Here is a 27,607-nt window from a genome sequence, read left to right as displayed (position 1 = left end):
TCTAATCTTTTGAACTCCCAAACTCAGCGTTGATTTTGATCCGCTTTATGCAATGCCTTCCCAAAGCTGTATACGAATGGCTGCCTCATATCTCTTATTTATTTCAAATGTTATCAAAATACTACTACAGAGCCAAATTGCATATCTTTACATTATAGTTTTATTTATTTGTTTTGTAAATAAATGCAGAGAAGGGTGAAATTTTTCGTAACTGGTTCTACGCGTATGGGAATAACTTTATATTATATGTCCTTGACCGGTCTGTTTGTGCTGATTGCTTTCTTTATTGTAAGTAAGTGCTATTAGTGCACAAAGTACGTGCTTTTTTATTAAAATTACATTCAAGAGAGAGAAGTACGTTAGCTTTTAGTTTATTTTTACCAATGTTTCTCCTATTTTAAATCAATTTTTTCTCATATGCTAGTAATGTGTTTCCAATTTCTTTTAATTTCCTTCAACTCATATCCAGCTGTTTATTAGCGCTCGCATATGAGTTTTCTTTATTTCTGGTGTCTTTTGCCACGTTTAATTCATTTTCAGTACTTATTATATTTTCCATATCTCCTTGCTTGCGCTGTTTCATGCCTCCATAAAATATTATTATTTTGCCTCCTTGCCATATTTTATTTACTTGCTGTTCGATTGCAGACTTTTAAGCGGAGTGCATTAAAAAATCCATTTCAAAGGCATTAACTCGCATTTCTTTTGGGATTTCGCTGAGGAAGGGCGATAAAGCTCGTGGTCTCAGAAAGTAAATAAATAAAAAGTAAAAGATCGTACAGCAAACGAGAATAAATTTCAGGCATCTACAAATAATAAAATGGAAAGCGCATAACTTTGTTGAAACCACACACACTTCACAATGCCATTTGTGCATGCATCTCAGAACTCTGATACACGAAAACTCATATGTTATTACATGGCGTGGTCACTCTTGCATTATTTTACATTTATTCTCTAGACAATAGTTCTGAAAACTTATTACAGATGCGTTTTCAACGGCATTGCACGATGTCAATACGACAAAGAAACCAAGAGTAATTGCATAGCATCAACTATAACTTTTAGCAACCGATATATGTAATTCATTATCGGTAGTTGGTTGCTAACAAACGAACGAAACTCGTTTGGGCACCGATCGTGTGAGACGTTTCTTAAAGTTGTGAATTTTTTCAAAAAATTAATAAGAAATGAAAACTAACCAACTAACGAAACAAGCAAAAGAAGAGAATACGGCGAAAAATTTAAATAAAATAATATCTAAAATTTGCTGTGAAGCAGTAGTTTTCTGCCCGTCTGTTCGATAGTTTACATATATTTTAGAATAATAATATGTCTGAAAGAACAAAGTTCTGAAAATTATAACTTAAAAGGATATTGATTAGATTGAATAGGTGAAAACCGTTAAACTTAAATCTGAGGAACGACGAGAATGGGTACTTATTATTTTTCGCTCTCTTCTTTTTTCATTCCTGATTTAACTAATCAACAATTTGTATGCTATTAAATATTACAAGCTGTAATGGCAGATTATGTTTGATTTCACCACTTACGAGGAGTAATTGAATATGATACTCACTCATCTACATGCAGAGATTATTAAAAGATAATAAAGTTGTAATAGTGCGCAGTTATTACCATGCATTGAAATTGACTAGTTATAAACTAATCTAAGACTAGTACAAACCGCATGTCTAACTAGTCGAGAGACTTTATGTTTTCTATAAAAGCATTTTTGCGACGAATTACTAGTTGACAAGTGCTAGACTTTAAATAGAAATATGCCAGATTCAAACTAGTTGTAAAATACAATAGATAAAATAAAATATGTAAAAAGCCAAAGTTGAAAAGTAAGGTGTCTATAACCACATTCTCTGGCTTTCCCCGATAAACTTTACGTAACTTCATTATAATTACATTATTTCTATATTCGGAAAATGCGTTGGAAAGATACTGTTCTTGATCGTCTCTTTCAGTATATGTTAATCATTTGAGGCGTAATCAACAATAATTTTTAAAAATATGTCGAACTATGAGCCTGAAAAAGTGCTTTTGCGGAGAGCTCTACTGCATTACTTTAATATGAAGAAAACATCAACCGAAAGTAATAGTATTTTGATGGAAGTTTATGGTGGAAATGCTCTTGCGGTGCTTTGCACGATTTAAAATTGTTGATTTTGGCTTGGAAGACGAATAGCGTCCTAGACGGCCAAAAAATTGTGAAGATGCGGAATGGAAACAGCAATCGACGAAGATTGTTGCTACGATAAATACAAGAAGAACTCGCATAATCTTTTGGAGTCACTCAAATAGACATTTCAAAACGTTTAAAACAGTCAGATACACTCAAAAGTAAAGAAATTTAGTGCCGTATGAATTGAAACTAAGATGCGCTACAAATACTTTTTTTAAAGCGAATATTTACTGGTGATGAAAAATTACGATAACCCTAAATGAAATGATTTATATTTCAAACTCGGTCAATCAGCCAAATCAACGACAAATTCCAATATCCATGATGCCATGTATTTGGTGGGATCAGAAGATTGTTCTGTATTATGTGCTTAGGGTGGGGAACTCTACCGTTAACAACTCATCTAATAAAAGCAAGCCGTTGCCTAAAAACTCGCGGAATATGCAACTACACTAGAGAGAATAATTTTATAACTAGTGTTACAAAACCGGTTTAAAACTATTTGGAAAATAGCTTCTGGGAAGTTTTGCCTTAACCCACTTTTAGCCCAGACCTTGACCCTTCTGACAACCATTTTTTCGGTTGATGCAGTACGCACTCACTGTAATACGGTTCACATCAGTACAGGGTGTCCATAATTAGCTTTACTCATTCTTGGCTACCAAGCCGGCGCTGTTCTTAAGGGGTGAAATCCACAAATTGCCGAAATGATGGGAACATGTCAAATCTTTAGTTGAGAAATACTTTAATTAATAGCATTGTTCATGTTTTTCCTGAATAAACTTTAAAATTTTTCGTTATAAATTTAGTTTTAGACCCAATATACTTTAAATTCTGTCGAATTTTCATATTGTCATCATATTATTTAGTGATTAATCTTCTGTTTGTAGCAAATACTTAAAAAACTGCTATAATTCAGGTAATTAATGAAAACTCTATATAAAATTTGTTATTCTTTTGCTAACACTTGTATTAAATCGTTGAAATTCTACAATATATCTCCTCTTATTGACATAGAACTCTTAATTGGAATCGTTTAATGTTATTCATTAAACTCTGAAAGTAAACTAGTGTTTTCTTGACTACATAGTTTGATGCTTTACTGAAGGGTGGCAACTCACGTTGTAAAAGAAATGGTGTTTGTGTATATGTATGTGCTGTTAAGCAGGTTTTGGTGTAAGTTTGTTACTTAGGCTGAATCTATTTTGTACGTGCTAATTATTTATGTAGTATTTTGTTGTTGCTGTTGTTGTCGCTGTCAAATATGACTTTTATTGCTGTCAACATTGATGAAGATACATATACGAAGGCGTTTATGAGTGTTTTTCATCGCCTGCTCACTTGTTTAGACTCGCTCGAGTAGTTACTTAATATGAATTTATATAGAGTAACTTTGTAAACCTTTCCTATAATATATGAAAATCCGCTTCTAGCTAGAAAATCTGCCGCGTACGCTTGATTGCCAAATGAAAATAGCAAATTTTCAGCGCAAGCAAAATTTGAAAGTTTGAACTTTATAATATTTGCATATGAGAGCGTAAGCCGAGCATTGTTCATATGTATTACACTAATATTTGAATTGCGTGTGGCGTACGGCATATATGTATGTGTGCATGTGTGTGCGCCCAGGCGTTGCTTTTGTTTGTGTTTGCGGTTCAATTTGCGGCTGAATTGTATTATTTTTTCTGGAAACCTCAAACTCAAAATATTAACTATGCAAAGCGGTTAAGATCATTAAATTTCACGTGTAAACACACGCACACGCACACACACATAAACACATGCATTTATACGTAACCTAACACCTCTAACACGCTACGCGTAAACGGTATTCTCTAATTGAGCAGCTGCATAATTTAGTTGAAACTAAGTTTGTTTGTTTCAGTGCGAAAGCGTGTGAGAGTGTGTGTGTGTGTATGATACGTAAATTTTGCACCACAATCACCTGAATACATTTGATAAGTTTGTGAATGTTAAATTTTGGTTTGCGCGGTTTACCAACAAAAACAACAATAAAATAAATGCGCAGCCAAGCAAATAGTGTTGTGTTAGCCGCCGTTGCATTAATTTGTATAGCAAATAAAAACGTGCCTGTGTGTGTTTTATCAAAATATTGAATTAAAAATACACTACACCGAAGGTATAATACTCTTCTTTCGATCGGTCGATAGCGGTATGGTATCGGCGGTTTCGACAAATGTGCAGCTTGTTAAAGAGAAAAAGGCGTACACGAAATTTCGAAATCTCAAAAACTGAGCGACTAGTTTGCGTATAAACAGACAGACGAGCATCGCTTTGTAATTACGTTTAGCGCATGAATTGGTTTATTATTCAATTGTTTTGTTGTTATTATTCCAGTTATTTGGCACAATTACACCAATTATTTCCAATCTTTGAAGTCATTCGTTTGCTGAAGTTCAATTGAAAATTGATTACCATACATTATTCGGAGATTACAGGTGAAGGAATTCATTAAGCGCACACAAACATGTAAGTTGCAACATCGTAGCATGTACCGTTGTCCAAGATTTTAGATAGTGACTCTATCATGTAGCCAGGAACGCAAATGTGAGCAGTGTTTCGAAAACGCGAAGAAATTATTTACAATAAATTAAACAGAAGATCACCAAAGCGAGAAATTAAAAGTACAAACTGCAAATGAATAATGAATGTGGCACATAGAGTTACATGCAAATATTTGACGCAACGATTGCTGGCGAGGGCGCAGTCTCGTTTTTATGGATATTGTGCTTAACGCACGTTTGAGCAGCTGCTCTCCTGTCAGTTCATGTGAATGCTTCGCTACACAAACTTACACACACATGTGCATGCAATAGAAATTTCTTCACACTGCACCTTTAACCGTTATCCAAATTCCATTTAGTCCATTCGACAGTGCTTTGATTGCTCGTTTCATTTGTCTGCACGTCGTTCGTGTCTTGGCTGTCGGTTCAGGTTTCGCTTGGCAGCAGCTGCATCAAGTTTCAATTTTTCACCGCAAGGTATTTAATAATCCAAATAAAACATGCGTGGCACAAAGCAACTGGCTCTATTAGCCGCCCTAACGCCCTCCAGCCACCCGCATATGCAATTGAGAATGTGGCGTGCTGGCGTGCGGCATGTGGCATGAGGCAAACACGCATATTCGGTAAGCTGTGAAATGAATAATTTGTATGCTCGTACATGTATTCGTGTGTCTGTGTGTGTGGTTATTGCCTGACTTTTATTAATTGGTTTAATTAAGCGTGATTGTTTGGCTCGTGAGGCGGTTGTTCGCGCGGTTAACTGGCTGGTTGCCTTGGTTCAGTTCGTCAGGTTGTTGCTATTGCTTTGTTTGCACACATCAGCTTTTTTTTATATCTCGTCACTACCATCTTGTTGCTGCTTACAAAGTGTGGTTTGCGGTGCTTGCTTTAATACACGCACTCCCGTTATGCACATTAATTTCCACTTACCACCACTCACACCGCCATCTTCACCGCTATGCCACTCTGGCATTGGCATTGATTCATGGTGTGACATTGCAATGGAGATATTCAATAGCTTTCGGTGGAAACGTTAAAACCACCAGTCTGTGTTGTGTACATAAATTTAATTAGAATTTCTTGCAATTACGCAAAAATACTTCGCATTGTTCTCTGTAGAAGATTTTGATTCTTTTTTGGCTGTATTTCTCAGCTATTTGTGTTACGTCAGTGTATTTGAGAGATAAGTAAGGAAATTTTAAATGAATATTTTAAATTAAATATTTTTGAGTTACAGGCTAAAGTGCAGCCACTTAGTTCAATCAGCCCTATCGGCTTATGATTAAACGCGTCTTTCGAATTCACTGCGGTAAAGTAGTGCTTTATGCAACGACCTACCAGCTTTTTTATGATCCAAAATTTTGTTTGGCAGTCCGAAAACGAAAAATCTTGGGTAAAATTCAACCTTTTTTTCTTAAAAAATGCCTCGGTTTTGTCAATTTTTAATTCTTGTTCGATTATAGGTCTTTGTACGAACAATATTTTCTAGCCAAGAATGTTTTTTTTAGGTTTAATCCACGGCGGTCGAAATCACTGCAGTAAAGAAGATTTTTTTTGCGCCTTTGGAGATCGCGTGTAACCTGAAAAATATTTAATTTCTTCAAAAATGTTACGGTGTATTCTAAAAATATGTGTATACATATATGCGCCTGAAAACAATGGATATAGTAGTAAATTTTTTAATTTACAAAAATGGCTTTTTTCACGCTGTAACACAAGGTCTGCATCTGAAAATACCTTACCTCCACCCACTGTTGCTAGTTTAAAGTTAACAACAATAGTTAGTATTTTTGTCATATGAGAGTTTCGGGGTAGGTAAGGACGATATCAAATATATAAACCTTATAACATTATGATATATGTATATGTGTGTAGTCCAAAATCGATTTGGAGGAAATTTTCGGTTGGTTTCTTTGATATTCTCTCATAGTGGCCGTTACATACCAAAAATCGTTATATTGCATAAAGAAAAGGTAACGACTTATATGACTAACTTTTCAAGCTAATGAGATGAAGTTAAAAACAGTGCTTTAATTACGTGGATACTTAATTTTTTTTACTTAATACTTAAATTATTTAATATCCTGATAAACTAAGTTTGGTGTGGGTAGCTTGTCAGACATGTCACTGGCATATGCCTACGATCGAACTAATTCATATGTAGATCTACTTTCTTATCCTTACTGCCATTAGGAGTTGAGGGACTGCAACGACTCAGCGAGTTTTGTTGAGATAGAGTGAGTATTTTGTAGCAACTAACCTATTTTCCTTATAGTTTTTTTTTACTTTCTGTGTAATACCTATTAATTAAATATATATGGAAAGATGCAGTTAGAAAAGAAACTCGGTGAATTCCCTTTTAATTAGGTACAAATGATGAAAAACGCGTGCGTCTTTTCAGGACGCAATTCTTTTCTTTATGAATGAGTTTTGTGTTAATACTCACAATTCACGCAAGTATGTTTGTTTGCAGACATCACTGCGGCGTACGTGCACTTTCTCCCCATATTAACTCCCTCGATGACACATAACCTATTTTATTGCCACAAACACATATAATGGAGAATTAAAAAGGGAGTGTGTGAAACGTCCGTGTTACTTTATAATGTATAGTGGCAACTTTCAAATTAAAAAAATGTTCCAGCGCGTTAACGTATACAAGTAGCGACTGAACATATTTTTAATTAAGAATTGCAGTTTTTGTAATTAGAAAAACCAAGATTGTGTGGAAGTAGAATAGCAGTGCGGCTCGCACACGGAAACGGGTGTATGAGAAAGCATGTCACTCATACGCTCAGTTGCACTGGTCCGCTGCATTGGTGTTAAGCAAGCACTGGTTTCATTAATTTCAAACAAATTCTCATTTGGACATTTGGCGAGTGTGTAAACGTAACTGTGTTTACTGGGAATATGGCATACGCGTACTGCAAGGGAGGCCTATCAGCTTTATAATGAAAACGCACTGAAAAAATTTACCTTGTTTTATTATCTTAAGCAAACGTATGTATTAATTCTCCTACACTCTCACTTATTTTTCAAAGTAATTACAGAAAATATGCATTTTCTTTCGTCATTAATACAATTGCTTCCTATAAATAAAGAAGCAATATAAATTTGCCAAACATCCAGATATAGGTATGTATTGTATGTATATGAACCTATATAGTCTTGGTATGCAATTCAATGTTGCCGCGAAACCAATCAGTATGCAAATATCATTTTCAACTGATCACGTGCCATGAGCCACTGCAAACGATGGCGATGGCGAAAGCGAAGGCGAAGGCAGCTACTTTGCGAACAATAAAGTGTAAATGAGTTTTCGTAGATTTTGACAAACAAAAAGCATGTTGAGACCCAAAGAAAAGAAGAAAGTAGAGGAGTATAAATGAGTGAAGAAATTAGCCAAATCCTACATCATTTCAAAGTGGAGGCTAAATATTGTATGTATAAGTTTAGAAAACTGCTAAAGAATTGAAAATATGGCTTTCAAAACTAGCTATGCAGCAAAAGTGCAGGACAACAAAATCCGAAATCCTCTCGTTGTGCCAGAAAATAACAGTGCATAAAAACGCACGCTAAAATACCGCATATTACATATTAAATGCCTATGAATACAATCGACCGTCGGAACGCACACAATTGCATTGCCTTTCGCCGCTACGTACATTTGGCGCTGTGTTACTCCAATGCAGTATGAACCGCAAACTTACCCAGCCTCTTATCTTATTTTCGTTAACCCGCTTCCTATTCACATTCCGCTTATCTTGACGCTGTTGCAGCCACGTCCCGCGCATTCTTTCATTTTCACAATATCCTGTCTTTGTGGCTGGGTAATTTACATGTTTTCCTGTTTTTCTGAAGTTTGTTTTGTTTATTTTTAATGCTTTTTGTTCTCACTCCACACTTATTCTGCTGCGTGCTTTTGTATTCATGTGTCTGCCTTTGTCTTTTGTGTACAAGTGGGTGTGTATGTAGGTAATAGAAGAAGCGTGGATATATGGGAGTGTGTGTGCTCGTGCGTTAACTCGTTGCTGACTACAAATGCCACTCGAAGTGAGCCACAATTGCCAGTCGTAAGTACTTCGTTGGGCGTGTTTCCAACAGGATGCGATATACATACAAATGGATGAACTGAGAAAAATATATGCTGAATATTATAAATATTTGGTTAGTGTAAATTGAATTCATCCTTTCTGGAACTATTTTCACTTTTCTTTCAAATTTTTAGACTCACATTTGGTATTTATCTTATTAGTTTGTAGTCTGGTTTAGTACTCCTGGTTCATCTAAGTATTACTTTAGTTTTAGTTTCAGTTGGATTTGTTTTGCTTCTTCTAATTATTCCATCTCTATATAAATACTTTCCTGAGGATTGAAATTGAGCGAAACGTCACGTAAAAGTAGTGGTTACTGACATAAACTAACAAGACTTCTGTCAAAATTGAATTTGTTATGCTTAAGCTAAGTATATATATTTTCAACCTGATAAGGCCAGTTTCGCATTCGCGAATCTCTAGAAGAGTTAATTGCATTCAAAGCACTTGCCTTTATGAATTTAATTTATTTGTATTACCCTTGCAAGTCTTCCGGATTTTTATTTTTGCTTGTACAATTTTTTGCTAAATTTTTACTCATCTTCCGCCAACTTCCTTTTACTACGCCGCAAATTTATGTTTATATGCATACTCTTCACCTTATTTGGCATGGCATTCATTGCGGCACGTATAAAAATTGAATTACATTTGCTTTGCACAATTTCCGGCCTCGTTTGCCTTGCAGTGGCGCTTGCGTTTGCCGCACGAAATGCAACACAGTTGCAATGGCAACATTAACCAGCCAACAAATAGCGTACAAACAAAAAAGGATGAAATAAAGAAATGACGTAGAGAAAAAATGCGAGGGAGTGCAGCGACAAGAAAAGAAGCTGCTTAATAATAAATACTAAATTGCATTTCTTTTTGCGCGTCGTTCGCAAAGCTTCTCCTGCGTTCCACCAGCTGCTGTCCAACTAGCCTCGCTTCGTTTTATCTCGTTGTACATGGGTGTGCTTCGGCTTTAACTGCGGCACGTTTCGAGTGAAATTTACATTGCACAAATTCTATTTATTTATTTTTTATAACTTATAAATAGATTTCGCTTTTTTTATGTTTTTTTTTATCAAGGCTTCACAGGCTTCTTAGCGGTGTGAATGGAATATTTGAGTCCAGGCGAAAACCGCACAAAGTAGACATAATTCTGCAGCTGTTTCCTCTGAGTTTGAGAATTCGTTTTCGTGATTACATGAAGTGAAGTGAAATTAGTTTGTTGGGCAACCTGATTATATTATCGTCATTTGTGTTTAACACTTACTTACGGACTAACGTTCCGTAAGCAAAGATATGGCAATGAAGGAGGAATTATTTACCATAAAGCAAAAATTTAATGCTTAGCGCTTCTCATTTTATGAGCAAATCTGGCTGTCATGCTGTTCTCCACTGCTGCAGTGATTCTGACCTGTTTCGTGGATTAAACCTGAAAAAAAAACGATAACTTCGGTTGCACCGAATCTATCATACCCTTCACAAATTCAAAATATATCATACAAGCGCATTATTTTTATCGTTCTGTTTGTATGGCAAGTTATATGCTATAGTTGTCCGATATGAACAATTTATTTGGAAAATTCACCGTCGTCTGGGACAATAATCTGTGCCGAACTTCGTGAGGATATCTCGTTAAATGAAAAAGTTTTCGATACAAGCTATATTCGTATGGAAGCTATATGCTATAAAAGTGGTTCCGACAAATGAACTGCTTCTTGGGGAGAAAAGGACATGTGGAAATTTTCAGATCGATATCTCAAAAAGTGAGAGACTATTTGGCGTATATACAGATATATGGACACACATGGCTTAATGGACTCAGCTGGTCTTGCTAATTATTTATATATATATTTTATAGGGCCTGCGGCGTTTCTTTCTGGGTGTTACAAACTACGTGGCCTGGTAATATACCCTATTCAGGGTAAAAAATTTCCCTACTAGAAACTACGTTGGAAAAACTCAAGAATTGACAAAATGGCGACGTTTTGAAAAAACAGTTGAATTTTTTCCAAAATTTTGGTTGTTTTTGTCCTGCCAAAACTCGATTTTTGATCTGATCAAAAAATGATAGTATGGAAAAATACATATATACAGAACATGCAGATAAAATTTGATAGTGATCGGATCATTTGTCTCCGAAAAAAGCAGTGGCAGGTTTGAATGAGCGAATACATTTTGAAGGGCTGTAACTCAAAAACTATTTGAGATTTCGTTTCAAAATGTGTTCAATGTATCAGTATGTTATTTTTAAAGTTACAACATATCGAAAATGGAAAAAAATCGATTTGTGTTAAATTTCACGCCAGTATGTGCCTTGAAATTTTTAATTGTAAAAAAATTCGATTGCTATTTTATTCTTAATTTAACAATAGATCTATGTAATTTTTGAGTATTTATTTCTTTCTGTCAATGCCTATAATTTAAAATTCATAATTTTTATTTCTAGGAATAACATCTATTCTCGTAAGAAAGTAATTGAAAGCACTGTGACATGACATTTAAATTGAAGATACCAAATAAGAACCCAATTTCACACGTGCCTTCACAGGTAAGTGAAGTTTCATATTTGAACTTGCGAAGGACTGGTACAGACAACACCAATATTAATACACATACATATGTACTTAGGTGCCCCGCGCAAACTTTTCGCACTGTTGGCTTTTAATATAAATTTCGTGCCACGTAATTTTGCATATAAGCATTCCTTCGTGAACCATTTTTTGTCTTGTCTCATATGATTTTTATTTGCTATTTTTTCTTGTTGATGACAAACGATTTATGTGCGTTTAAACAACATTCCACAATTGATTGAAAATTACATTTTTATTCCCTACCTGACACAACATGACTCTGATCTTTTGTCGCCCTCTATTTTGCTCTACGCTTATCATTTTATGCTGCGTTTTCTTGTGTCATCCATATTGTATAGCTTTTGACATATTTGCCACATTAGACACACTCACAGCGCAAGTTTATTGAATGAATGACGGTGACGACGTTTACCAACGACAGCGTAACATGAAAAGCTGTCAAAGAGACAATTACGGGAGAAAGACTATATTTATGACTTGAACAAATTGGCAACAATTTAATACAAATGTTTCTGGCAACATTATGTACATACATATATATATATGTAAGTCTGCTCTTATTTGTATAGTCGTGTATTAACGGATGATAAGTTGAGTACTGAAATCTAAGTGGCAAACAATGTAATTGTAATGAAATGCGAAAACATATTGCTTCAGTTAATCCCAAATAAGATTATTAAAAACTTGACTTCGCACATACCAGTGGTATTTACGAACATAATTGATGGACTTAACGTCGATAATATTTTTTTCCGCCCGCCGTGATAGCTGCACGCCGTCATCACGCACGACCAGTTTCGATTAACGTTAATCATTCGAAATCGGTAAAAAAAATTATTCACATACTCCAAATGTGGATAAGGGCTCGGTTAAAATGATAAATACATTAATATAGTAGACATATTGAATTGTAAGACCTTTAGCGTTTTTTTCGTCAAATATAGCATTTACATTTATAATTATACTCTCGCAACCTGTTGCTACAGAGTATAATAGTTTTGTTCACCTAACGGTTGTTTGTATCACCTAAAACTAATTGAGTTAGATATAGGGTTATGACTATATAAATGATCAGGATGAAGAGACAAGTTGAAATCCGGGTGACTGTCTGTCCGTCCGTCCGTGCAAGCTCTAACTTGAGTAAAAATTTAGATATGAAAATTTATGAAACTTGGTCGACATGTTTCTTGATACCGTGAGACGGTTGGTATTGCAGATGGGCGTAATCGGACCACTGCCACGCCCACAAAACGCTATTATTCAAAAACAAATAAATTGCCATTCTAAGCTCCACAACAAGATACAAGACTCTTATTTGGTATACACAATCACAATAGAGAGGGGCATCTGCAGTTAAAATTTTTTTTTAAAGTGGGTGTGGTCCCGCCCCTAATAGGTTTATGAGCATATCTCCTAAACCGCTAATGCAATATTAACAAAATTCACTGGAAGCAAATGTTTTTAGAACCTCTACCTACAGTGTGAAAATGGGAGAAATCGGGTGGCAACTCCGCCCACTCCCCATATAACGGTACTGTTAAAAACTACTAAAAGCGCAATAAATCAAGCACTAAACACGCCAGATACATTACATTTTATCTCTCGGATGGTATGAGATGACTTTATAGGAACCGCGTTCAAAATTAGACAGTGGGCGTGGCACAGCCCACTTTTAGGTGAAAACCCATATCTTGGGATCTGCTTAACTGATTTCAACCAAATTCGGTGCATAACGTTATTTTCATATTTCTAAGATATATTGCGAAAATGGGCTAAATCGGACTACAACCACGCCTATTTCCCATATAACACCATTTTCAATTCCATCTGATTCTTTCACTTTCCACTATGCAAATCAAGCAACAATGACTATATCGGGGTAAAACTTTGCGTGAATAATACGTTTAATGTATGCCACCTTGTGACCAAAAATTGTCTTAATCGAACTAAAACTGTTCAAGCCCCTAAGTACTAAATATGTAGACCCCAGTGCCTATAGTTGGCCTTCTACCGAAAATATCAGTCAATCCACAAAGAAATCTCAAACGAGTATACTATTTGACTTTGCGAGAGTATAAAATGTTCGGTTACATCCGAACTTAGCCCTTCCTTGCTTGTTTTTTTATCTATCTTCTTTGGAAAATCTAGAGCTTGTATTACTCAAAATTCTTTTAATTTTCCGCCAACTGTAATTTATTATAAATACATAGCTTTGTGTGTATCTACGTATATAACTCGGAAAAAATCTCTTACGAATTTCGTTTTAAAAAAAAAGATATCTTTAAACATAAAATAGGTTCTACCGAGATTTGAACTCGGATCGCTGGATTCAAAGTCCAGAGTGCTAACCATTACACCATAGAACCGGCTGATGCTTGCTCGGCTAAAATAAGAAGTGAAATCACAGATCCCTAGAATTTCACATGTCATTGACGTTGAATTGATAATTTCATGTGAAATTATTTTTATATGAGCTAATGCATGGAAAGATATTTTTACCAACTCGCCCTCATATGTAGCTATTTGTCTATGAATTTTGGCTGGTATATGAATTTCATTTTAAAAAAATCTGGTAAAATAGAGTTTTTAGTTAATAAAAGATGCCGTTAATGATGGCAAGACATAGAAATATAAGTATTTACGAAAATCATGCAAAAATGTGGTTACACCCACTAGTTTGGCCACTATTACGCTTTTCAAGCCAACTGCATTTTAGTTGAAGTTTTGAAATTTGTTATTATCGATATCAACTCAACCCGTCAATAAAAAATTCGGTTTAATTGTTGACAATCTTCAACTTTTTTGTGATATTACGGTTTTCAACTCTATGCCAGTGAGGTTAACTAGATAATCACAAAATTTCAACTGCAACCAAGTAGTTGTAGTTAAACATTATTGCGTTTATTTGAGAAAAATATGGACAGAAAATGGAAAATGGTAAAAAACCTATTTTATTTGTAATTGTAAATTACTTCAATCAGTTATTTAGTACAAATGAATTGAAAAGTGAAAAATTTGTTGAGCTCGTGTAGTAAAATTTCGAAACTGGATAAAGCGAGCTATAATTTGTGGATAACAATCTTTTACTCCTAGGAATATAATTTTTAAGGCAAATTGAATTTTCGTAACATTTTGCACCTTTTCAATCATTTGTGTTTTATCCACTGCACACAAATATGGTGTTGATAACATTTAAAATCAGCCTTTGTAACGATTTTAGAAATCCTACGTTGCTTCAGTCCAAGGTTAAAATCATTTAAAACGCATTCTTGATTACTACCAGCAGCAAAGAAACGGATAGTTTGTGGTAATGTACCTTCATCTGATTTAGTAAAAAAAACAAAATGAGTTCTCATTTATTCGAAAATAATTAATGAGTCTACAACAAACATTATTTAAAAGCTATTTAATTGTCAATAAAAATTTGGCTTATATGGTATTAGGAAATTTCAATGGATTTGAGTAACGAATACTCATCAGTTTTCGCTCCAGCATTTTTGTCATCGTAATATAAATATAAACTAATGTCCATTTTAACAGTTGTTTACCTTTTCGTGAGCAATAATTGAATTTAATTGTTTTGATTTCGTTTAAAAATTTTCAGCTGTTAATTATCTGCCAAATCTTAATTTTTTAGGTTGGCAACACCAATGAAACTGCAAATAGTTGAAGTTCGTATTGCCATGAAAAAGTTTTTTTGGTCTGAAGTTGAATTGCTTCAACTTCAATTCAACTGAGTGGTGTTGAGAACCGTAATTGCGATATTTGTAAAATTTACAAGTAAGAAAATCGACATCAATAAGTAATGAAATTGTGCTGCCAAGATTTTAAAATTTGTTCAAGTTTTTGAGCAATTTGTATTTGTGCTTGTTTCTTTTGTGTGTGTTTTTTATGCGGAAAAATAACATATTTTTGTTTAAAAACTAAATGGTGGCGCCAGTTATGGCAAACTAAACTATGCTCATCGTTGTTGTTGCAGTTGATTGTTCAGTAATTCTTTGCTGCACTTGCTGTACACTAGCAAGTCATTTGCGGCCTCACTGCTGCTGGGTGCGGGCGGATGCACTTAAATATCTTTTACATTTTATAAATATTTATGTGCATTTGTGCATATGTGTTCCGGTTTGTAGTTTATTTGCGAGTGCAAACTCGTGTTGTACTAAAAGGCGAAAAGTAAAATTGAATACCTTAAAACGAAAACAAAAACAAAACATACGGCAACCTAAAAATAACAGTTTATGCTGTCGGGGGAGGTTAAGTAAATCACTAACACAGAACATGTTTTAAGCCAGTGTTTTGATGCACTTGGTTTTCGAAGAGTGTGAGACCTTGTATTTACACGTTTATGAAAGGATGTGGCCTCGGTGACCCAGCGGATGCCTCTCGGTTTTTATTTAATGCTTTTTAAGTAAAATATCTTTCAAATCAATTTAGCTCTTGGTATGTTATTCTAATGCTTTGTCGGATATTTCACGGATAACAAACTAATATTTCTCCGACAAAACAAGTCTAGGCCTTTGAAACTGTTATGTCGACAACATAGGCACTTGTGCCAATCCTTTACCTCGAATTAGACCAACCATTATTAAGTGTGGCTCTTGCTGTTTCACGACGCAATCCAAACTTTACAGAATGATTAATAATGACGTTCTTCACCTGTGAACGTACTCTTTTGACCACCTCTTGTCAACAACACATCAGTGGCAGCTATGACGAATGCATCAGCGGCGATGAAAGATTGCTGTTGCGCACAAATTTCAGTGCGGTCAAAAGATAAATGCAACACGAATGTGTTGAAAGAACACACGTCACACGCCCGTCGCCTCTACAACAGTTGCCTGCCACCAATTGTGTACCCATCTTTGTTGTCAATGCAGCTGTTGTTGGCCCCTATGCATTTGCCTACGTTGTCACCTGTGTTAGGAGTATATCTCTATTGCGAAGGATTCGTTGTTGCTGTGTCAAATGTTGACTGTTCGACATCGGAGGCGAAATAGTTTGCCCTCCCACTAGCCTCTTGCTCCTTGTTGCAGCAAAGTCAAGCTGCAGCCAAGCAGCGTCACTTGACCAACTCGGTGTATCATAAGTACGATGTGTGTGTGCATGGGCTTGTAGGTGGCTGGAGATTCAAGTATGTGTTTGCGATTTGAGTAGCTAACGTGGACACGCATATGCGGTTTGTCTTGGTATTCCTTTTGCATCTGTGTTGTATGTATTTTGCTTGTTGGCATTGCATTGATGCATAAACGAATTTGCATTTTGTTGACTTTGTAAAAGAGATTCAAAATTTCAGTGGGAATTTGTAAAGCAGCAGCTGGCGCCAATTGTGTGCATGAGAGTGTGCTAGCCTGAGAGTATGTGGCCTCTGCTGGCCGCTTGCTGCCTTCTCCGCTACCTTCCACACCATATACATTGCTGTGGACAATGTGTATTTTATATCACCCGTATGTGCACATGCAAAGTTGGTTCGAAATGCAGCCCCTCGGGCCACTTCAAAACAAGTTTGTCAATCACAGCTGTTCTGTGGTAAATATCATTTCCTAACCTAAATTGTACAGATAAGTCAATTGTGGTGCAATAAGTTACTTGTCGTCTGTATCATAACTCTGAGCAATTTTAAGGAGAATTGAGTGGAATTAATAGGTGACAAACTGTGTGGACATCTGTGCCTTTTAACGATATTTTTAATATGAAAAAATAAAATATTTTATTTTGTTTAAGATTTTCATTGAAATGGCACTTTGAAGCAGAGTTGCTTTTGTTCATAGTTTAGCCAATGCATATTATAATGTGGATTTTAAGGGGCTACCAAATGTATGACTGGAAAAAAAGAAAATTTTGGTGAAATAAAGATCATTAATACTGTACTAAAATCAGTTTGGCACTAACAACAATGATTCTTGCTTTTGTTATACTAAGTTAAACACAATCTTTTGAAAATATTTAATATTTCAGCAATATAATCGCGCCACTAACTGTTGATGAAAAGAAAGATAAAATTTGCTATATTCAAAAATTAAATTTACACGCTTTCCTTTCAAATCATACGCGCATGCATATTTCTTATTCGATACTCCGCTTATCGGTGAGCTTGTTTTGAATGCGTGTGGTACACCGCAAATCGCTTGTCGCCATGGTGTTCACCCGCTAATGTGTTGCTGTTGTCATTTGGCAATAGCACCGTGGTTGCTGCTCGACGTAATATGTAGCCAGATATAGTCGATATTTTTGTTGTTATTGGCACGCAGTTTGAAATCGGTGGAGTGTTACCGAAAAAATGTCGGCAACAACAAACATGCGTGTTAACAATTTCGCTGGACAAGTTGCAATAGAAACAACAATAATACTAACTACAAAATGCACAAAATGCAATTTTAAAAGCAAGCACAACAATACCGATATTTACAGCTACTGCAGCAGTGGCAATATCAGCTCCGGCTTCAGCGGCAATATTGACCAAAACCAAAACAATGACAACAACAGCGGCATAAGCAACAACAGTTGGAAAACATTAGAATAGCATATGTTGGCTGTTGCTGCAGCATGTGACTGTGTACGCAGCAACATGCAACACGGCCCCTCGCCTGCATTACGCGCCTGCTGCACATGCTCAATATGCGGTGTACTATGTTGTGGCATCGGTGTCACTGTTGCGAGCATCCAACGTGCGGGGATGTTAAAAGGGGGCGAAAATTTTTAATAGAAAAATTGCATAGTTGTTAGGCACGCCAGTCTATCAGTTAGCGATTGGGCGAGGCAGCTTCCAGCGACCGACTCAACTTACAACCCATTTGCGCCATTACAATTGGTCGGGGTCAGTGCGAGGTGTGTGCTGTTGGCGAGTTTAGCTGCGGTTTACTGCAAATGCGCGAAATTAGCCGAACGCGCTTAAATGTCGACTATACAATAAACACTCAGCCGCACACACACACACACAGGCCCTCAAATTGTTTTCGCTTCACGTTTTTCGGGTATACAAGAGGTGTTTAACTAAACAGATAATGGCGTTGCTCAGGGTGACCAAGCGCAATTTTACAATGGGAACTGTAAAGCTCTGAAGCTTATCGGCAGGGATTTCGGTGGATTTTTAGATTTCGAAGATTACAATTAAGTGAAGGGGAATTTCCTGAACTCAATTAAGAACCAAGTTAAATTGACATTTCGAATCAACGATTTTAAATTTAGCATAAAATGGCAAGAAACGTTAAATTCGGCTGACCTTAAACTATAATACCTGTCACAGTTACATTTCTCATGGCATAAAAGAGTATAAAATGAACTTTATCTGGATTTTTATCGGTTAGTTTGAATGGCAACCATAAGCTATACTGGTCCGATGTGAACAATTTGTTTGGTGTTTGTATCGTTGCTTTGAACATTAATATATGTGAAATTTCGTGAAGATATCTTGTCAAATCAAAAAGTTTTTATACAAGGACTTGATTTCCATCGATCAGTTTGTCTTGCAGCAACATTCTACAGGGGTCCGATTTCGGAGATCCCGACCACTGAGCAGCTTCTTGGAAAATTTCAGATTGATAACTTAAATCCTGAGAGGCTAGTTCGCGTATATACAGACAGACAGACGGACATGGCTAACCTGAAACAGCTCAACTCGTTGATCATTTATGTAGCTAATATATATTTTATAGGGTCTCCGAAGTTTCTTTCTGGATGTTAAAATTTTTGAGGCTTGTTCAGGATATATTTATATATAGATGTATATGTAACATTTAATATGTTGTTACTTTATTAGCATAGAGCTGTATGCTTAATCTCTCCATTTTACTCAATACTATTAAATATCCACTAACATTTATGGATTCAACTCATTCTTTGTCCATATGCACGTTATATTAAAACAAACTTAAAAACACGTGTTTTTAAATGTAAAATATTGTTTTAGTAATTATGTTCCTAGCATTCCTGTTGTTCGCCATCAAATTTTTACAGAGTGGCTTATTGGCGACCTAGCCAACATTAATTATATTTTAGCTGTCAACTTAACTTCAATTTCAGCAGAGCATACTCTGAAAATCACCGCGAAAGAAGAAGAAGAAAAAAAGCAAGTATTGTACAGACACTGCAAGAAGAGATTGCGACGTTGAATGAATTCTAATTAGGCTGCAAACAAAGTAAAGTAATGGTAAAGGGTGCACAGCCAACTCCCTTCCAGCCATCAAACCGAAATCGCACACGCAAACCAAAAGGTCAAATCAAAGAGCAGAACACAAGTACATGTAAAAAGTGAAAATTAACGGAAACCAAACAAAAATTGACAAATGACAATGACGCACGTTGGAAAATTGATGGAAACAATGCGCAAGAAAAAAGTTAAGATAAACCTATTTGTCTTCGAATACGAGTACAAAAGCATGATGCCCGAAAAAAACGGAGGCTGTCTACTAAACCGAAAGCATGTTGCCCAAAAGTAGAATTCGCCGAAACAGCGTTTCGCGCCTGTGGTCGTCTGTCAATACAAGTATAATGTGGCATGTTGCAGCCGCAAGCACGGGCAACTCGGCTCAAGCAGGCGACCTATTGCCATGCGTGTGGCATCTTGAATTTCAATCACGTTTTTTATTAGCACGAAGTGTCATTTATTCAATTTGCCAAAAGCAGCAGGCCAGCGGGGTAAAGAGGGGCAGGCGAAACAAGACCATATCACCGCTGTAGAAGAGAATAGAAAAGCCATCATTTTGTGCATAAAATGAGTAGCTGTGTCACAGTCGAACAGCATCATCAAATTCTTTTTTCCGTCGTGCGAATGGGAAAAATGATGAATCAAAAAGTGCGAGGCACGTTGGTGGCGTCTATAGTTTCGGCAGCTGTCGTTGAAGCGCTAATAAGCGTTAACACAATGGTAATTTAAAATGACATCGCTCGAAGGCACTTTACAGTGTAAGTATGTCGATTTTGACGTAAATGTATTTATTTACAGTTTATATTTTTCACTTTTTATCACTAGTTGTGTCATCCAACCCTTGTGAAAACGCAAAAGGCAACGGCTTTCTGTGGCCGGTCATCGCGTTTATTCGGCCACAGTGAAGGCCTGCCACTAAGAATTAAATAATGATTTATTAGATTACTTAAATTTTAGTACAAGTTGAATTTTAAGTGTTCTACGTTGAAAAATTCCATATCAGGAGTGCCTTTTGAAGCTCCTTAAACAGCACTCTTTCCTTTTTGGTTCGCCAAACAAGTGCGATTTATTTTTATACCCTGAAGAGGGTATATTCAGTTCGCCATGAAGTTTGTTACACCAAGAAGGAAACGACGGAGACTCTATAAAATGTATATGTAAATGATCAGCATGAACAGTTGAGCCGATTTAGCCATGCCGTCTGTATAGGTATATGCAAATTTTGAGTTATCGATTTTGCACATGTCCTTTTCTCTCCAAGAAGCTACTCATTTGTCGGAACCACCCATATCGGACAACTATTGGATATAACTGCCAGGCTTTGTATGGAAAAATTTTTGATTTAGCCAGATATCTACACGAGTGCCATAGATTATTTTGCAAGGCAACATACAATCTCTGAAGAACAAATTGTTTAGATCGAATCCAACAAAAATTTTTTTTTTAAATAACCTTAATTCGACTTGAAGGTTGTTTATGTTACATCAAACAATGTGATTAGAATAAGATAGCAAAACGTTTACCGTTGGATGCGAACTGTTGGCTGGTTGAGTTTTCAGATTTAGTTATACATATAGTTGCTTTAAGAAATGAACTTGTAAAGGGTATTGTTTCTTCGGTGCAGCCGAAGTTAACGGTTTTTCTTCTTAAGTATTCAAAGAGAACTAATAAGTCACTAATACAATGATAAAGAGGAATGCTAATTTTTAAAAAATATTATTCCGAAATTTATTTTCCATAAGATCTGTATTTTAATAAAATAACCTTTTAAACTTTCTTCTGTACGTTATAAGTTAGTTATTTTCCGAAATTTTTAAATTCTACAATTCAAAGCAATAACAACAGTTTGCATTTACTATTTTATTAAGCATTAAAATGAAAAAATGAAATAAAAACTTAAAACCACTCAACATTAAGAAATGTTTACTGCCTCCGGTGCAGTATGTTTGAGCAGCTAAAGTGTTCGGCTGTTGATGCCACTGCCCCATATTGTTATTGTAGAATATTATGTCCAAGCCCCTGGAGGTAATTTAACGCAACAGTGTAGCAGCCAACCAACCGCTTTTGCCTTGGTATTATTTTGTTGTAATATTTTTTGTTGCATTTGCTTAAGATCGCCCCCAATGATGATGCGGCTGTGCCACTGCCACTGGATCGGAGATGTAAACTTGCTCGCTGGAACATTTCCGTAGTGCTCACCATAGTGATTGCTGGCATTGAGGCAGATTAAGTAACCGCAACTGCACCTCAATCGCTCCTTACCACACGCTGCTGACGCTCCAGTGTGCGCTACTGCCAGTAGAAATTGCCATTGAGCTTTACTGCCAAAGTGGGCAGCGCTTGCAAATTGTAAAAGTCGTTCAGCGTTTATTCTTCTTTGAGTGTGTGTATGTATACCTTCACATGCATGAGTAGCTGTATATATGTGTAATATTGTCTTCATAAGTTTGTCTGTTTGACGCTGAAGGACCTTTGACGAATTACTTGCCCTTCCACTCATTATATAGAACATATTTCTGATGTTCTTATGTATATGTAAGAAATTCCCTCAGCAGCAATATTTGCAATTTATGTTATACTATTGAAGCTGACCACTTTGGTGGCCATATTCTTTGCATTTGCTTCTTATTCTTAGGCACTTTACTTCCACTTTCGGTGCTCATTCCCTCATTTGCCCCTGCTTCCATGCAACGCCATACGTACATATTCTCCACTAAATGCCAATGTTTGTAACATTCATTCCTTTTGTCAGGCTTCAAGCGTTCCTCTCTGCAGCCCGCGCCGCCCTTCGGTTATTGTGGTTTATTGTAAAATCGCTTAAGTAAGAAACTTTCACATTTCTCTTCTTCTTCCTCTTTTAAGAGCCTTTTACTGTCCCTTCTGCCTGTACGTGGTAAGCATCTTCGCCATTTTCTGACGCCATAGTACTTTAGCACCATGGTATTTAGTTTCGTTATCTATTTCTTTTCTGATATTCATATTTATTATTTATTATTTTGTAAATTTTTTTTTCCTTTTTCACTTTTCATTGTTTGCCAGTTTCGGTTGTAATAAATTGAAATTTCGCCTAAAGGCTTTTTGGTTGTGGTCACCCTCAAGTTATTGAAAACTTGCAGCACGCTTCTCTGAGCTGAGTAGAAATTAATAACGAAGTTCCTCGCATATATTATTGAGCTGGCGTGTGCAAATAAAAATAGTATATAAATAGGCGCTTACGCATAAGTGTGTTGTTATAAATATGATGTACGCTGAAGGCATACATGGAGAATACTAAATAGCTTGATCTTAAGTGAACATACTTGCAAAATTAGCGAGTGAGGATGAAAGTAGTTGATGAAATGAAAATCTGTTTTTCATCAAAAACTCGTTTACTTTTTGGTCTTCACTTAAGGGCGTTATCCCGAGTGACAGTTTCACGAAATCGATTGTTTTTTACATACATCTTGTTTAGAGCATTCATGAAATGTGGTAGTAAGGTAATTCGCCGAAATTGATTGTAGTGGGATAGTTACAGGAGTGAGAAAGTAAGCCATTTAGAGCGCGTGGCCGTTTTTTTTTCAAATTTGTTTTTCTTGAACTAGTTTTATAAACTAAATTTATTCATGCCGAATAAGTGGCGTCCACTATTTCTCAAAAGTTTTTTCATCGATTGTTTTAAAATTTTAATTGTAGATTCATCACACATATGATTATCGCCCGAACTAGGATTTTTCAACAATATTGAACCGTTTTTTTTCCATAAAAAATCGTGAAATTTAGGGTTTTTTATGTTTTGAAGCGTTTAAAAATTGAAAGATCCTTAGTTCCGTCGATAGCCAACTACACACAGATTAACATATAATTTCTTTTTTTTTGTTTTTGATTTTCCAGTGTGCTGGACGCCGTTTGTTTACACGGGTGCCATTGGAGCAAAAAATCTCGCAATTAACAAAATATTTTTACTTAAAACAAATTCAAAATTACAGCTAAAGGCTTAATAAATATATAGTAGAAATATAAAAGCTCTGCATTTTTTCATTTCACTACGAAAAATTTCGAAAAAACCTTTTAAAATACGGTCGTCACACGGGATGGTACTCTTAATTCATATGAAACAAAACATGCACAGATCTTTCGTTAACCCAAATATTAAGTTAAAATTCTCCTAAAAAGTATTGCGTCGATCCATTGGAGATGTCGACATCCTCTACGATCACTCCTATGCCAACACGACATTTTTAAGCACTGCTTCTTCGTCTTTTTCGATGTTATCGTTATTAACAGAGGTGGATGGACTACTCTCATGAGGCAAATTTCGGATGACTCCACGATCTTCACTGAATGCTTTGTGTCACTCAACATTGTGTTTTTAACGATTTCGTAAAGGTGAAAGTAAATGCTAATTACATAACATATTAGCTGGAAGTTGAGGAGTTAAAAAATGTTATTTAGTGTGAAAAGAAAAATGAAAGAAACGAAGCGCGTATGTGTTGGAAGACATGTTAGCTAGCAGTGGGTAGAACACCTCGTACTGTTAGTTCGATTCATCACTCTCTAACGCATGGGTAACCGAATTCAGCTATTATTATTTTCAGAGTATTATCTTTCGTTCTAACTAAGCTTTGTAAGTGTTAATGATATTAAGGGACTTTTATATATGCATTTCTATAGTCATATAAGGTATAATGATGCAAATGCTTTTAAAATGTAAAATATTAACTTGAGAATGGGTGCTTGTACATGTGTGTATGAAATAAGTAAGGGCTAAGTCATAACTGCTTCACTGCGGTCTGCCGATAAAATACGAAATATTGCACACATTTCTTACGAATTCGACAATGATGAGACAAATCGCTTCATTGATTTTATTTATGCATGGATTACAGGAGTCTACATACATGTATATATTTCACATAACCTAAACATAACCTAAACGGAAAGAGCAACAAACAAGTGATTCACAATGCAATGCAGAAGAACTGAGAATGACGTACACATGTGCATAAATAAAACGACATAAATATATGTAAGTGTGAAAACACGTCAGTATGTATGCGTATGTGTCGCCAAGTAAGTGAATAAGTTTGTTTGCTGGCAGGCCGGCGATAACAACACTTAAGCGGGCGACCATCAAATCGTGGCAACAATAAAAATAAACAAGCGAAACAATAGTATTTAGACACTGTGCTGCGTTGATTGATGACTCGTAGAAAATTTATGACTACAAGGATTAAACGTATAATTTTTCGCCGCAGCAAATTGACGACGCAGCAGGAGACAAAGTAAACGATAATATGTGTTTGTGCACATAGTTTCGGTGTGTTTGTGGGGGGGTGTGAGTTTAGTAGCTCCAAAGGTCAGCTAAAGAGTTTGAGGATTTTATATATACAAATATTCATACGTTTATCCGTTTATGTATGTATATTTTGAGGACGGTCCGATGAGCTGTAGTTGATAAGGCATAAAAGGCAATAAAACCTCAACCGCTTCGCTTGTTCCTTTCTTAGTCTGCTGTCACAAGCTATTTTCGCCATCAATTCAGCTTGTCAGTCGAAAGTCGGAAGAACAATAGACAAATAAATGATAAAGCATGGCAGGGTACAGAGGTCGAGCGAAATGTCTATTGTTTATGTATGTAAGAGGGAGACTTTTGATAAAAACTTAGTTACAGCTCGTGTTTGAATATCGGTAACATCGAGTAGACCATTAATATCGCATGTTCTTTCAAAAATAGTTGCAAAATTGGCTCCGAATTTCTGTAATAATAAATAGTTCTCATACAAAAGCTGTCTTTAGTAGATTTTGATAGCTTATTTTTCCACTTTGCTTTAAAAACACTTTATTAGAGTCATATATTACTTTGTCTATATCTGTTACACCTTACATTTCATCAAATGCGTTTTCACTTAAACCAATCCTTTTAATATTCTTTGATCATGCCGAATACGAATACGAATTTACGTCGCATCACCACAACTGATTTTACCAACAAAAAATTAAATGTCGCTAGGAAAATTCATAAATTGTCAATAATTTTGACAGTTGCCGCTTGCGGTAATTTATTATTGAGATATCGCACGTGCTTCGGATGCAATCTAGTTGACCGCAACGGACCGCATACGAGCGCCGTGCAGAATGCGTAACATTCTTTCGTCAGCGTGACTGGCTACACTTCATTTCACTCCATCCACAAGCAGCCTGGCTCCCATTAACTATAACTTTTATGTACTTTCTTTCATTTTCAGCTCATTTTCTCATTTCTGTATTATATTCGTATTGCTCCTTTGACGTTTTGGCTAAAGTTTTGCGTGCATAGCCTGCAAATGAGTTTCTTATGTACTTGTATACACGTAGTACATATCGTTCAAACAAACGTATTTATGTTTGTGTATATGTATGTATGTATATATTTGTGCAAACACATTTTACCGCTTTAAGAATTTTCTCTAGTAATAGGTATATGTATATATGTTTATATATATGTGTGGTTGTATCTGAGTGGCCGTTATTGCAGTCTCCTGCTGTGTGACTGCTAAGACGCTAATCTCCTTAATTCGTCAGTGTTAACCTAATTTGTGATATTAACGAGCAAGAAAGTATGATGTGGGTACATATTTAACGGGAAGAAATCACTCTTAAAGCTAAAATACGAAAGAGTGTGTTATGTATATAATAGCAAAGGTGGCAGAAAACAGTACAAATTATATATTTTTCAAAAGTCAGTTTTTAATTTTATATATGACTAAACGTCTGTCAACTTTCTTGACTTTACTGACTTTGTTGTTGGAATTATTTTTCGTAGTTTTTAAAATTAAAATCCTAGAATTTTGGGCGGGCAATTAATTGACATATATGCAGGATTGCAAATAATGCACCCACCAATTGAATTAGTTTTTTTTGTTATAATGGCAAATACGGGATTATATCATGAAAAAAATTGTTTAAACCGGTTTAAAAATTAAAAAAACAAATTCCGGTGTTGGAATTAAAAATTGAAAATGGATTTTTAATTTAAAAATTCGCAACCCTGCTTCTATGTAGGTAACAAAAAATAACCAGGAATCCACTTGTCTTAAAGATGAAAAAGTAACGATAAAGTGTTTATGTAGGAAAAAGGTTTAGTGTAATTAATAAACTGAATAATTCAAAAAATCAATATATGTGGAATAAAATTAATAAGAACTTCACTTGAGAACACTATATTTCTCATCTGTTTAACGAGTGTTTTTCTAACAGAGTTTCTATACAGAGAAAGATTATTGTAAATATCATTTTTGCTGTGATAAACGAAAATTTTTTAAATGACTTAACCTATAACGAAACCATTATCTTTAAAACACTTCGTGGCTTTTATATTTATGGGTTCTGACGAGGAAACAAATGTCTTTACCAATTCTTCTTTACTTAGATTAAAAAATATGCAAAAAATGTTTAATAAAATATTTTTCCAAAAATCAATTCAGTAGATTCAAATTTTGAACGACAATGCAAGCAACTCTTAGAAGCTGCCAAGTAATGAAGCATCATACGCCCATCACATACTTCTAAGTTTGCTGTGCACCACAAGCTATCATTCAAATTCTCGCTCGAAATCAGTAACTGACCTAGTTTCTACACTCAATTTCGAGTGCGTGTGTGCAATATTCTCTAATATGCAAACACCAAAGTATTCAATAAATTCTTGTGGCAAAATTTCCACTTGATTTAAGTTGACAATTACAATAATGCCAACAAGAAGCACAAGAAGTGGTTCGAGCGGTTCACAGAAATTGTTGGTTGGTTATATCGTAACTATATGTTTATAACTGTGTGGTATAGTTTCACAAATTACTAGATACTAACAGAATCAGCAAATATGCAGCGCTAGAGAAGAGAAGACTCGCAAGCGACGCTAAAGGTGCAGAGAATTGCAACCAAATGTCGTATAAAGTTGAAGTGCCTAACTTACACACGCACACATAGCCGCACACATATCTGAGAGCATGTAGCAACTTAAAGTAACTTAGTAAGTTGCATACGTGCATCGTTTGTGCGCTATGCTCAGGTGCAATTTTGCGCCACTTTCACATTAGAATGACTTAAAAGGCCACATA

General features: G+C 35.6%; 1 protein-coding gene and 1 non-coding gene across 5 annotated transcripts in view; one reads left to right on the top strand and one right to left on the bottom strand.

Moving 5' to 3' along the window:
• Positions 1–27,607, top strand: part of beat-Ic (beaten path Ic) — a 191,904-nt gene that overhangs the window by 23,608 nt on the left and 140,689 nt on the right. For 3 of the 4 annotated variants that reach the window (XM_070107273.1, XM_070107270.1, XM_070107271.1), the window contains exon 2: positions 11,248–11,349. The exons of the other annotated variant lie outside the window; for it this stretch is intronic. The gene's annotated coding sequence lies outside the window, so the exon portion shown is untranslated. The remainder of the gene's footprint in view (positions 1–11,247; positions 11,350–27,607) is intronic. 4 annotated transcript variants of the gene reach the window in all.
• Positions 13,687–13,758, bottom strand: TRNAQ-UUG (transfer RNA glutamine (anticodon UUG)). The gene has a single exon. It is a non-coding gene; the product is annotated as a tRNA-Gln (tRNA).

The sequence above is a fragment of the Bactrocera oleae genome, chromosome 3 (assembly GCF_042242935.1).
Source record: "Bactrocera oleae isolate idBacOlea1 chromosome 3, idBacOlea1, whole genome shotgun sequence".
NCBI classification, from domain to species: Eukaryota; Metazoa; Arthropoda; class Insecta; order Diptera; family Tephritidae; genus Bactrocera; species Bactrocera oleae.
The sequence above is the reverse complement of the archived record's forward strand: the minus strand, read 5'-3'. Positions and strand labels throughout refer to the sequence as shown.